This window comes from Ochotona princeps, chromosome 11 (genome assembly GCF_030435755.1).
Source record: "Ochotona princeps isolate mOchPri1 chromosome 11, mOchPri1.hap1, whole genome shotgun sequence".
NCBI classification, from domain to species: domain Eukaryota; kingdom Metazoa; phylum Chordata; class Mammalia; order Lagomorpha; family Ochotonidae; genus Ochotona; species Ochotona princeps.
In genome coordinates this window covers 61497417-61510737 of record NC_080842.1, presented here as the reverse complement: position 1 = coordinate 61510737, position 13321 = coordinate 61497417, and positions in this window count along the sequence as shown.

Genomic DNA, 13321 nt, shown 5'->3' with positions numbered 1-13321 from the left:
TCAGGGTAAGCAAGCATGATATTGACAGAATTGGAACCAGGGTTATTTAACCAGGTTCCAAGAAAGCTGTGAAATGGCTTAAACCAACACATGCAAGGCCTCTGAAGGAATCATTGCCTTGTTTGAAAATGAGGCACGATTTCTACTGATACTTGTCATTTGCCTTTCATTTTTAATGCCAGAGAGGGAGAGCAAGTGAGATGAGGGGAGAAAATGGAAGATGAAAAGACAGATACATATACACATGCAGAAACAGATACTGACTGATTTAATCCACTGGTTCACTCCCTAGATGGCATCCACAACCAGGGCTAGGTTAGACTAAGACCAGAAGATACCAGAATCTCCCATATGGGAGACAGACACCCAAGGACTCAGACCATAAGCCACTGCTTTCCTAGTTATGTTAGCAACAAGGTATGTGTCAAGTATGAGTAGTCAAGACTGTAAGTAGATTTCTACTATCCTATATGAGCATCCTGGGTGGTAGCTTAATTTCCTGCAGTACAATGCTTTCCTTAAACCCAACGTTTTAATTGACATATGGCGCTTGTACATATTTGTGAAAAACTGCTAGTTGATACATGCATATGATACATTGATCGAATCAGGGTGATTACTATTACTGAATCTATAGGACCAATGGTTCCATTTAGCACCAGTGTTTCTCAGGTTTTTGTCGCTAACATGAAGCATTCACTTAATTAAGGAAAGAATTTTGGGGAGTTTGAGTTTTGGAGCTTTGCTGTATAAGACTGTAAGTTCCACTGGTTCATACTAGGAGGCTGGTATGAACACTACAGAATCCCAGGTTAACAGAGGGTCTCACATGGCCTGAGACAAGAGTTCCTTGCCCATCTGGGTCCATGTGTGATCTCTCACAGTATTCAATTATGTGAGCTACATCCTTGCAACCAAAGGCAACCTTTGCAAAGGCAATCTGTGTACTTCTCAAAGACCTTATCACCAAATGTCACAACTGAATAAAACTACCTTTCTTTTTTCTACTGTTAACGTTAAGACTTTGGGGACTATAGTCCTGCCTGCATTTAAGGGCATAAATATTTAAACCGTAACAGTGATTATCACAGAATAAAGCTATGATAAAATACTTACAAGCAATGGTGTGCTGCGTAAAGGTAGAGTATAGCTTCAGAGATTATGGACTTGGAAAAATTCATGAAAGACACCAATTGTGTGACTGGAATGGGTAACAGAGTGTAAGAGGGAATTGCGGGAGGGGGAAGAGACAACCATATTTATTGTCCCTAGACACAGTAAAGGGATATGAAATGGCACAGAGTTTATGCAGCTTTTGCACATTCAAAATATGTCTAATCCATTCCTTTTCTGAGGGAAATGAAAGCACATCTCACAATTGAGATCCTACTTTAATTTAAATTATTCTTGCCCTTTATTTCTTTACTTCTTAATGTTTCTCCTCAAGTGGAAAGCTGCTTACTGATCTCAGTCCCCTGAGAACTGAGAAAAAAATCAACATTATATCTACAACAAATACTGTTTTATTATATTCACCAGAATAAATATAATGGTAGGAGTCAATTACAGATATACAAAGCAAGGCTTACAACACTGTAGGGGATAGAAGCAAATAAATGCAACATTATTTAACTCAAGGGATTCATCCTGGCTCCAAAAACATAATAAAAAGTTAAGCAACACTGTAAGGCAACATTCTGAGATGTCAACTATAAAAGGCTCCGCTAATTATTAAATATCACAACCCATAAGAGTTATTTATGGGTATGCTAGACTCACCCACACAAGAAATTACTAAGGAGTTCACAACTAGTTTGTAAAGAATGCGGACTTCTTGCCTTAAGTCAAGTTAAAGTCAACCTTGCACTATGATCACATGAAGGAAAATCAACAAGATCATATTGTGAGATCAGGATTTTAACATAACACTAAAAAAAAAAAAAAAAAAGAGGGCCCTTCTTGTTTTCAGTAAGGTAACTGGAATAGATGGCCCATCCACTTTATCCAAAGCAATGAAGCACATAATTTCTCTACCTCAATCTAGCTTTCATGTCAAGTATAGGATCCAGAATTTCTGCATAAAGTTGCTGCTTCCTGGCTTCTGTCTGGCCCAATCCCGGCCGTTGCTGCTGTATGGAGAGTGAGGCAGTGGTTGGCACATTTCTGTCCTTCCTTTGCCTTTCAAATGAATAAATTTTTTTTTTTTAACAAAAAAACCAATTTTGGTATAAAATTTTTAGTACATCTTTATGTATTTGAAACAGGCTCACAAAGAGGAAGAGAAGCAGAACTCTTCCATCTACTGGTTCACTCCTCAAAATCAGGCAACACCCAGGGCTGCAATAGGAGGAACTCAGGAACCCAGAGCATCCTGCAGGTCACCCATGTTGCTGCAAAAGCTCAAGCACTCAGGCCATCTCCCAGTGTTTGCCCAAGCACCTTAGCAGGGAGCTGGAACAGAAGTGGCGCGGCTGAATTTTAAACTGGCACCAATGTGACGGGTCAGTTTCGTACATGGCAGCTTAACATACTAAGCCACAATGTCAGCCCCACTGTAAAACATTCTGAAATGCAAATGAACTTATTTGTAATTCTCATTTGTTTATATATTTTTCAAATCCTCCGATGTGAGTGAGGTAGGACTACTCATGTCTGAATCAGAAGTCATTATCTTCTAGGGTAAACTTGAACATACCTGCCCAAGAATCACACACAGATAAGCTTAATACAAGTAGTATGGCAACTTCAACACTAACAGCTATCACAGTTCCAAACCATGAATAAATTCAGAATATAGAGGAAAGAAATAAGTAATGCAAACATTATTGTAATTCCATTAAAGGAATGAAAAAGATTTCAAAGTAGAATAGAAACACATTTTGGAAACCTGAAAAAGCTGATTACAGCATACACATTCTCACACACAACACGATGAAGACCACACAAGCAGAAGTGTCTGCTTCTGACTATTGTGCTGTATGTGCAGTTACTACAGACAGAGAACTCCCTGCAACAGTGTCATGGATCATTTCAGCCCCTTTTCTGTATGAAGGTAGAATTACCCCAGCGTCCACTGAATTAAATACAAAACCATAAAGGAAATGTCACTATATAATGAGTGCTTGCCAGGCACCAGACATTGAGCTATGCACTTGCCAAACCTTTCTTGATGTAACAGGGGAATTCTGTCTGTACTCACAGGTGAGAAAACCAAGCCAAAGAGAAGCTAAGCAGTGTTCTGACGTCACACTGCTCATGAATTATACTCCATATTTTCCTGATCTAATATCTTCCAACCCAAGCAACTATGCTCTATCTTGACACCATCTACTTATCTGTCATCTTTATGTCTTCTTTCCTAAAGGATACTTAGGCTGAAATATTAAATTAATTTCTTAATGAAACTATCACATACTATTAAAGGAACTGATCAAGTGCCAGGAACAGCCAGTGTAAGAAGGATGGGTCATTCTAGTTTGCACACTTCTAGAAAAGGGAGAAAAGAGGCTCAATTTACCCAAACACTGAAAGCTCAGGTAACAGCTCTCACACTGACTGTATATACGTTTTCTTTACTCACCGTGCATCCCCAATGACTGTCCTGGTCCCAGTTCCTTCAAATTTAAGATTGTATTGCAGCAGGACCATCACAATCAATACAGAACTGAATAGAGAGTTCTCACCTTTTCCATGTTTTATCCATGCAACGTTGGCCGTTCCTATGATCTGGGTCAAATTAATTTCACCATACTTAGAGTTATAGACAGATAATTAAAGGAAAAGTACTAAATAAACTATCGAATACTGAACAAATTATACCAGCTATTAGTTCATCTGATCACTCATTAAAAAAAAAAAAGCATTGGGACCACAGAGAAAACTAGATTAAAATGTGGACTCTAGAAACATTTGCCTTCATGAATTTGTTCTTAATCACTACTCTGCTCCCATGATCTTAGGCAAATTACCTCATTTAATTGTGCTTCAATCTCCTTAGCTGTAAGATTAAGAATAGACTTTGATTGGAATGGAATATGATGATGTAAAATAGAAATAATGATTGATGTGAGGGACAAATAAAATATGTAAAAATTCCATTATATTGTCAGTTACTATAATCACAATCATCACAACATCACCAATACTGTCCTCACAAGAGCCCGTTGGAGATATATCAGCACCAGAAGAGACAAAAAGACCTCTCAGACGAGGTCAAAAGAAAATAAGGAGTATCACTGCATGTTTTAATACAGACAGCAGCATTATATTCTGGAGGTATACAGATTGCCAGCTACAAGGTAACCCTGAGATAGACAAGCAATTACCATTTTTGTCACCATTTAATAAAGGATGGGTGCAAGTTAACTTGTGAATAATGCTACCTCCCATTCCCAAAAAATGTACTGCCTGTAAAAATGTTACTATAAAATACTTTCCAAAACAGAAAAAGATCTCATAAAATCCCTTATTCAGATCTTCTCAAGCCAACACATTGTCTTCCCCTATTAAAGAGCTTTGGGCCATCTGTCCCACGTAGGCTGCCAGCTGGTAAAATCTCCAGAAATAGTCCCCAATTATAGGTACTAATTAGGATTTCCACATGAATAAACCATAAATTAACAAAATTTACAAATATAAGTTTTAAAATTCAGATTTGCCTACATGGCAGGTGACCATTCCAATAATCAGGATAAATCTCCCAGGAATATGCTTTGGAAGAGTTCCTCTTTTCTGCTGTTAAGATTGTTCCTGCAGCTAGCAATGGGATATTTCTGTTTTCATCCAAAATCAAGCCCAGAATTACAATCTCATTTTATAAAGCAACTGTAACAAAACCAACTGTAGGTTCAGAAGAAGATACCATACATGGCCAGATGAGTCAACATAGCAAAAAGCACCCCAACACACCACGTATAATGATGCCCTAAAACACCTAAGTACAATGAACTATTTGTAGCTAGTATTGAGTTGAACTCCAATTAAACACCAGAAATTCAGAAATGGAGCTGCAACTGTTACTCGTTTTCATTAAGAGAACAGTCAAAATGAAAAGGTCACAATTAGAAATCTAAAAAGGTACAATGATCTCTCAAAATCAAATGAAATATGTACAGAAATAGACTTCTTTGGAACAAGGAGAATGTCAAAACTGAAAGTTCTTTAGATTTTGAAAACCACTGGAGTCAGTTTGATTGCATCTCCTCCATGACACTTTCTGCTACACTCTCCCCCAGAATCAACACCATCCTATCCCCTCCAAAACCTTACCCTAACTACACTGAGAAGTCTGTTTTCTCAACATCCTGTTGTCCTCTTGGCAGAGCTTTCTTGTGAGAATTTACACGTGTCCATCTTCTTTCCACACTCAACTCCTCTGATCAGTTGACTTCCAGCTGGGACTAGGAACACATATTTCTGACTTTCAAATGTAAAAGCAATAGATTGGAGCCTGCTGCCTAATCTGGATCCAGATTTTTGCAGTTCAGGTCTTGGCTATCACAACCACCTGGACCTTGATCAATTTCACTTCACTGTCCTCAGTTTTAAATTGCAGATGACAATTCATGAATTTGGCCTTAGAAAGCTGTTGTAGAATCAGCTGAGAGATACACATGGAGATCTTAGAACAAAAACAACATCAACAACAAAGCCTCATAGCAAACACCTCACAGTCGCTTATGCTGTTCTGTCATCATTTTACCACCTCTAAGACTGAACTTTATTCTGCTCCCATACTGGTCCCTTTTACCTTGATGTCCTTCATTACAGTTCCACATACTCACACCCTTGCCCATTTTTCCAGGCAATGTTTTAGTCAATGGAGAATCATATGCATGGTGGTCCCAAGACTTTACGACCTAGCCATGTGAAGTTTTCAGAGTTTGTGTTAAGCAGTACCACGTGTTTACAAGGAAATTGCCTAAGGTCTACTTCTCAGAAAAAACACCTGTCATTACACAGCACGTGCCGTAAGCAGGAGGCTGTACATCAGTTATATGTAAATGTTACATCATTTTGAGGGACTTAGACATCTTGCTCTCCTCAGGGTATGGGCAATTCTACAAGGATGCCATAGGATGATTACACAAAAAATAAGAGCTACAGTAACCACTAGCCACAGAAGCGTTTAAGTCAATGAAAAATTAATTAGTACCTTCATTTCATGGATGCATGTAGGTGCTGGGCACACCCATAGACTGCAAAGACACAGACTTTCATTACCAGAGATGACTATCAGATTCTGCTTCAAGAGAGGGTACTTTCATAACTTTACGATTTCTAAAGCCCATCTATAGGTAAAAAAAGCCACTCTGAATCTTTGCTCTCTTCAGAAACTTTAATCAAGCAAATAATCAAAACAAAAGGTTTATATCACCAAGAAAATTTACTGTGTAACTCTGGTGAAGAAAAAAAAAACAGCTCTCTTCATGTGCACAGTTGATGGGGGTAGACCTCATTTCTCACGGCTGCCAGCCAGCTCTACCATCCCCAGACACACTTCACACCTTCAGAGCAATGCGATCCACCTATTCCTGGTTCTCATGTGAAAAGTCACAGTCAAACAACCACTCCTCTCAGATTCCTGAACTTCTCCAGAAGGTTACAGAGTCTCCCAGGAAACAACAAGCGACACTGTACAATATTCTCATTGCAACAAATTATATTAAAGCTTGGCAGAAGTTTCCTGTTGTATTCACCATGTTTTCAACTTCCTCCCATTCCTATTCTCCAGGAGCCCCTTGTGCCACCCACAGGAGCAACCTGCTCAGTTCATGAAGTAGGCAAGTCCTTGCGTGCCTCATATCAACACACAGTTCACAACAGTCCACACTGAATACTCTGTCAGCAAAACTTCAATTCTCACGTTCATGTTTATTTCCTTAGAGCTGTCTGACAAGTTCACACATAATAGTTCTCCTGGTTTTTTTCTCCTAGTATCTTATTGTTCCTCATCAGTAATTTAATATGTGTTTGTTAGACTAATCTGCTACTCCTTTTTATCCTGCAATAGCTACTAACTTTGAGTAATGCCACAATTGCACTTTTACTTCCTATCCCTATTTTAGTATATTACCTTATGGAAGTTAGCAGCTTAAAGAATTTATTAAATAAAGACGAGAAACGAAAATACTTCAGATGATCTCCTAATCAATTTTGTTGCAATTTTCATTTTTAAAATAACCTGTTTGTGTCATTGCAGTCACATATAATCACAGAATTTTTTTCTTCACTCAAACTTAAAGATTTGAGAGATAATTATGTATTACAGAGAAAATTACAAGGCAGTCATCTTTGATATACAATGTGAGAATTCGCCACATTTAGGTACATTCATGAAGTAGGACTGGCACTTAACTGCTCATTCTGGCTAAAACCCTGGAGTAATGCCCAGACAGACACTGGCAAGATATTTAAGACTGGCATAGTTATATAAATGCACTTTAAATAATCTTTAAAAAGCTTTTCAGATAACAAAAGCTTTCTTTATATTAGTTTGGGAAAATAGAAAGTTAAATAAACAGAAGCCACATATGATAAAATCTTAAATGATCAAAAGAGTTAGATCATTGTCTTAGATTAAGAATTTCTTGAAGTAGCTCACATTGAATGTCTACAGTAAGAATAGGATGTACAGGTAACCTTTAATGTATATATGAACACACATGCATGCATACAGTGTCATTTTATTGATTCCCTATAGATGTTGCGCACAGAATAAGTGACTCACCTACATCCAGACAACACTGTGGAAATGTATCAGATTTATACAAACTGAGAAGCATGTAAGACATGAAAAGTCATGAACATTCATGAAATGATCAAGTTACTCAAGTCATTATTAGAATGGCAACTAATTTTGTGATCTTTCTCTGCCATTTAATCCATAAAGGGAAACTACAATTGTAACCTATTGAAATTCTAGAATTGGAGTGGACTTTCAAAAGGGTCAGATGACTTATTTTGCTGGAGTGATAATTTCACATTTGCATCATTATTGGATTTCTCTAAGTTAATTGACATTTCAGTTGGCTTCAGTGATTACTGAAGTATTTTTTTTCTCATTAATCTAAATTTAGGTGGCACACATAAGGTTGTTCATCTGCAAATAAAACTATCAAAAATGGCCAATATCCTCAGTTTGGAGCATTCTACTTTGAAACTTCTAGGCTGCCCAATTACCAACACTACTCACAAAAACGTTGTTATGGAACTAATTATTGAGCACTGCTAACACTGGCAAATGAACAATCAGCACACTAACCTCGGGAAAGGACACAGAGATGTGTCTGAAGGACATCCTTGTTATTTGAGAACAGAAATCTTAATTTCTATCTTCTAATCATATAAAGCTAATGTCAGTACTCGTAATTGTTAGTGTAGGAAAGCATGCTCTTTTTGTGTTTCTACAAATCAATGGTGAAGTCAATTATTCAGTCTGTTAGCTATCCCATGTGTGTAGCCTTCCCTTCAACAATTCTTTTTCTTAGTCCACTTGTGAAGCTTAAAGCAAAACCAGGAAGTCCTTCTGACCTCCAATCTCTAAGGTCCTCCTGAAGATGGACTGACACCTGCATGATTTCCTCAAACTAAACATTTAAAATCCTAGAATTTTCTGCCAGATACTCTTATCATAGCACTGGAGAAAATGAAGTCAGAACCATCCCATTTTTTAAAAGTAGTTCAAGATGAAGCAATAAAGCTGATGTTTACAAAAATAAAACACATACACATATAAGAAGTTCCCAACTTAGTCTGGAGGCAAAATCTGCAATCAGTGAGTGAAAATAAACCTTCGTCTCTGCATCAGGACTGTAAATGAATCCAGCAGGATTTCTTCCTGGCATCCAAGCATGCGATTTACAGACAGATGTGGCACACTGCAACTCTCTTCCCAGGACAAAAAAAAATTTTTTCATTATGTTTTCAGAAAATGAAGTAGCAAAGCGCATCTTGGGAACCTGTTATTAGACAATAATAGAACTAATTAGGCAGGCTCCAGAGGCAGAACATTCCTCCAGCCATCTTTTTAGATTTCCTACATGTAATTGCAAGGTGGGACTTTTTCCCTTCTCTTGGGATTTTTTTATGAAAGAGAAATCCAGTCCTCAACAGTAGATACTGTCACAGACTTCTCAATGGAACATGTCATTCAGGATGCCTAGCTGCTGTAATCCAGAATTAAGTTGAATTCCATATGATTTTTACACCAAAATTCATCTTTTGTTTATTGCTTTTTGTTTGCTTTTTATATTTGAGAGGATGGAAGACAGAATCTGTTATTACTCGCTGGTTCCCTCCTTAAATATCTGTTAGCTTCACAGCTAGTGAGTGAGGCAGGGCATACAATCCCTGTTTCCCAGGTTGTTAATAAGGGACACACAACTACTTGAACCAAAACCTGCAACCTGCAGGTCAGTGTCAGCAGGCAGGTGGCGCTCAGAGGTAGGAATGACACTCAAGCTTCTGGACTTGAGAGGCCAGCGTCTTACCCACTAGGCTAAATGACTGCGCCTCTAAGTACACATCCATCCAATGTTTCAGTCCTCAGGGTAAGTTTTTATGGTGTTTTCATGACGAGCAGACTAAGTTGCAAAAGTATTTGCCTAGCAGAAGGTCCACCTACATTTAAGAAGATACGAAACATTTACAAGGGAAAATAAGATTATTACCAGTACAAAGTATATTAATAAAATATTTTTTTCAATTTTCACCTAAGTAAGATATTTGACCGAAGAGGCAAACTAAAATATAACTTTCTTGATTTATAAATAACCTAACTTCATGGAATGTATATTATGTAATTATGAAGGTTTTTTTTTTCTAATTGCATTTCATTTTATGACATCATTTCATAGGCTCTGAGGTTCCCCCAACCCCTCCCCGTACCCTCCCCCCATGGTGGATTACTCCATCTTATTGCAGTATTACAGTTCAAATCCAGTCTTGTTTCTTTCATTTCAAGCATGTACCATGCATAGAATCCAGCATTTTTTGTCCAGATCAATTCAACAGTTTCTTGGGGAGACCATCTCTGGTCTAAAGGCAGAGCTGGCAGAATATCGTTCCGGCCAATTAAAAGCCATAACATAACAACAACAGTTTACAACATTACCGGGTTAATTAACATGGTAATGAGTGACTGATATGTTAAAAAATGCAGTTTCTTAACCACATCCTGTGACTACTTCATTAACATTTCAATTTTAGTTTATATACAACCAGCTTCTATCCACCTTAAAATGGCTATAGGATACTATTCAGTTGTCTCATGTCTATTTTCATTTTTGTATTTAGCAGTTTATTGTATTGAAGCATAGTAATTAAAGTATTTTGCACTCCTAAATTATTTTAACAATCATTTTTAACTGTTATAAATTCCCTTATATGATGTAAAAATCATCACATTCTTAAATATGCATTTTAGGCTGAATTTTTGCTAGAAGCTAAAGACAACTATTTATCATCTATTTTTCAGATTTCCCTATCCCTTCTTCAAGCTCCCATAACACCAGGAACAAGAAAAAGTATATAAACAGACCACTGATGCATTTTATCCCCAAGAACATACTAGAACTAGTCTGTGAGTAAAGCTTTAAGGTTTAGAAAATCAAGAAAGTGAGCAGTGTCCGACACAGTAGTGTAGCAGGCACTAGCTTGACTTGGCTATTCCACTTTCATTTTTTTTCTCTGATAATGGCCTGGAAAAGCAGCAGAGGATGGCGTAAGGCCTTGGACCCTTGGTCCCTCATGTGTGACCTAGAAGAAGCTCCTGTACTCCCAGGTTGGGACTGGCCAACCACAACTCTTACGCACATTTCGGGAATGAACCAGCAGAGAGTAAAACTCGTCTATCTCCCCCCTCTGTAGAAATCTGTTTTTCAAGTAAAAGCAAATAAATCTTTGATAAGTGACCACTGAAAAATTACAAAATCTTTCGTGTTTAATAGCATAGCATTTTATCATCTCCATATTAACTGTATAAATTATGTAATCTACATATGACAACCAAATGAATTAGTAAATTGATCTCATACTACCTAAAAAGGTGCGAGGAGCCAGGTTTAAAGTGAATGCTGAAAAGCTGAAACAAGGGCAAAGAAGACTTCAGAAAGGTGTCCCAGGCTGGTTACGTAATAGAAAATGTGAAATATACAAAATCTAAAAAATCACCAAAATGCTAAACAGTATGAACAGTCTCTTTCTCTGTTACTGCTTTCTTACATGATTGTGGTTTTCTGATATTATCCTAAATAAACTTAAGAATACACCATCAAAAAGCTCAAATGATCAATAACTAATATGTATAAGCAATACATTTTACAAGCACAAGGAGATTTCCCTTGTGTTCAAGTATTTCTCCTTAAATCATTATTCAACCATGAAGTTTACACTATGATATAAAAAGAAAAATGGCTACCGTCTGTGGATCTCCAATCCATTTTCAGTCATGTTTCATGAGACGCTTAACTCTTATAGTTAACTATTATAAATTAAATAGGATACTGAGCAGCAAAGCAGAAAAGTCAAAATAGACAATACTCTTTGAGACACTTCAATATCTTCTATCACAGAAGATATTATCAGAGTCCTTAATAAAACATTGGAAGAAGGGGTCTCTAATGCACTAATACGTACAAATAAAACATGGAAGTTTCAGACAATCCCAAAGCAAAAGTGCTAACAGAAACCAGTGAATCATAAAGCACTCAAGTTTTCTGACAGCATCAGGGTCTTTCTCAAAATCTGGAAACCTTAAAGAGTCGGCTTTGAAAGATGCCTGCAGCAGAGAGGACAGGAAACCTCTGGACAAATTCAGAACCATCACCTGAAAAAGAGGTACTATGGACATAAAAGATGAAACAAGCAAATCTGCCTGTTTTGAGTTTGGCCCTTGGCTAAGGGAAATTCGACAAACTTCCCATTAATCCAGAAGCACAACGTGGACCTTGTAACAATTCAGTCTATATTTGCACCACTCTGCAATGAGAAACAATATGCCAGGAATTTAAAGTGTTCACATAAGTGGATACTCCCTAATGTCTGAAAGATTTTTTTAGAGTGCAGAAGAAGCTGTTTTAGTTCAGCCCTCAAAGAATTCCCGTAGACTCATGTTTAATGAGCAGCTGTTAAGTTACACACAAGAAAGAATAATCAGGAACTTGGATTGTGATACAGCCACTGCTTGCAAAGACAGCATATCATATGAGCACCATTTTGAACTTGCTACTCTGCTTCCACATCGGCTACCAGCTTATCTACCTGTGACAGCAGTAGAAGATAGCCCAAATGCTTGGGACACTTCACTATGCAGAAGAGCTGGATAAAACTCCAGATTCCTGATGATAGCCTGGCCTAGTCCTGGCTGTTAAGGTCTTCTGCGATGTGAACCAGCAGATCAAAGTCTCTTTCTCTCTGACCTTCCACCCCCCACTGTGTATCTCTCCTTTTTATTTTACCTTTCATATGAATAAATCTTAAAAACAGTGATTAATGAGGGAATGGATTTAATCAAACCAATGATCAATCAATTGGATAATAGTCTCTTTCCAGAAGGATATCCAAGAAAAATCAGTTTTGCTTGTTCCTTCTTCTACTTTTGCCCATGTAATTCCCCATGTTGCCTCAATATTCAGAATCCAGGTTCTCACTAGAGGTAACCCATAACCTTGGACCTCCCAACCTGCGGAAGTTGAATAAATTCTTTTTATTTATATATCAGTTACTGATCTGTGATACTCACCATAGCAACAGACAAAAACAGATGCTTTGTATGCATGTTAATGCCATGAAAAATTAAAGCAAAAAAATTTAATGTGAATTAGGTATAGGAGATTATAAATGTATGTGAGTATATGTCAAAATCTAGTATAATTTGTTTAAATATGCAAAATTAAAATTAATATTCAGCAGGATGACTAAACATATTAAGCACAGAATATTATAATCTATAATTCCGGAAGAAGATTTAAATAGTTTACATTAAATAAGAACAGAAAATATAAAGACAAAGGATAGATGAAAAAGTTAAGGCACTCTGAAGTGATATCTTAAACATATAGAGTTGACTTTTCTCAGTGAAGATAATAAAAAGAATGAAAAAATATTTAAAGAGATAACACTTTCTAAAACTGTAAATGTGTGATTCCTAAAACCATGAAAACAATATACCGTGAAAAAGTAATACAAAGAAATCGGATGCTATTTGTATATCAGCAAACCCCTGGGACTTGAAAGAATGACAAAATTTTGAAGCAGAAGAAACAAAAAGAGAAAAAAGAACAGATCACTTCAGCCTGAGCAATGACGAGGATAATGACTG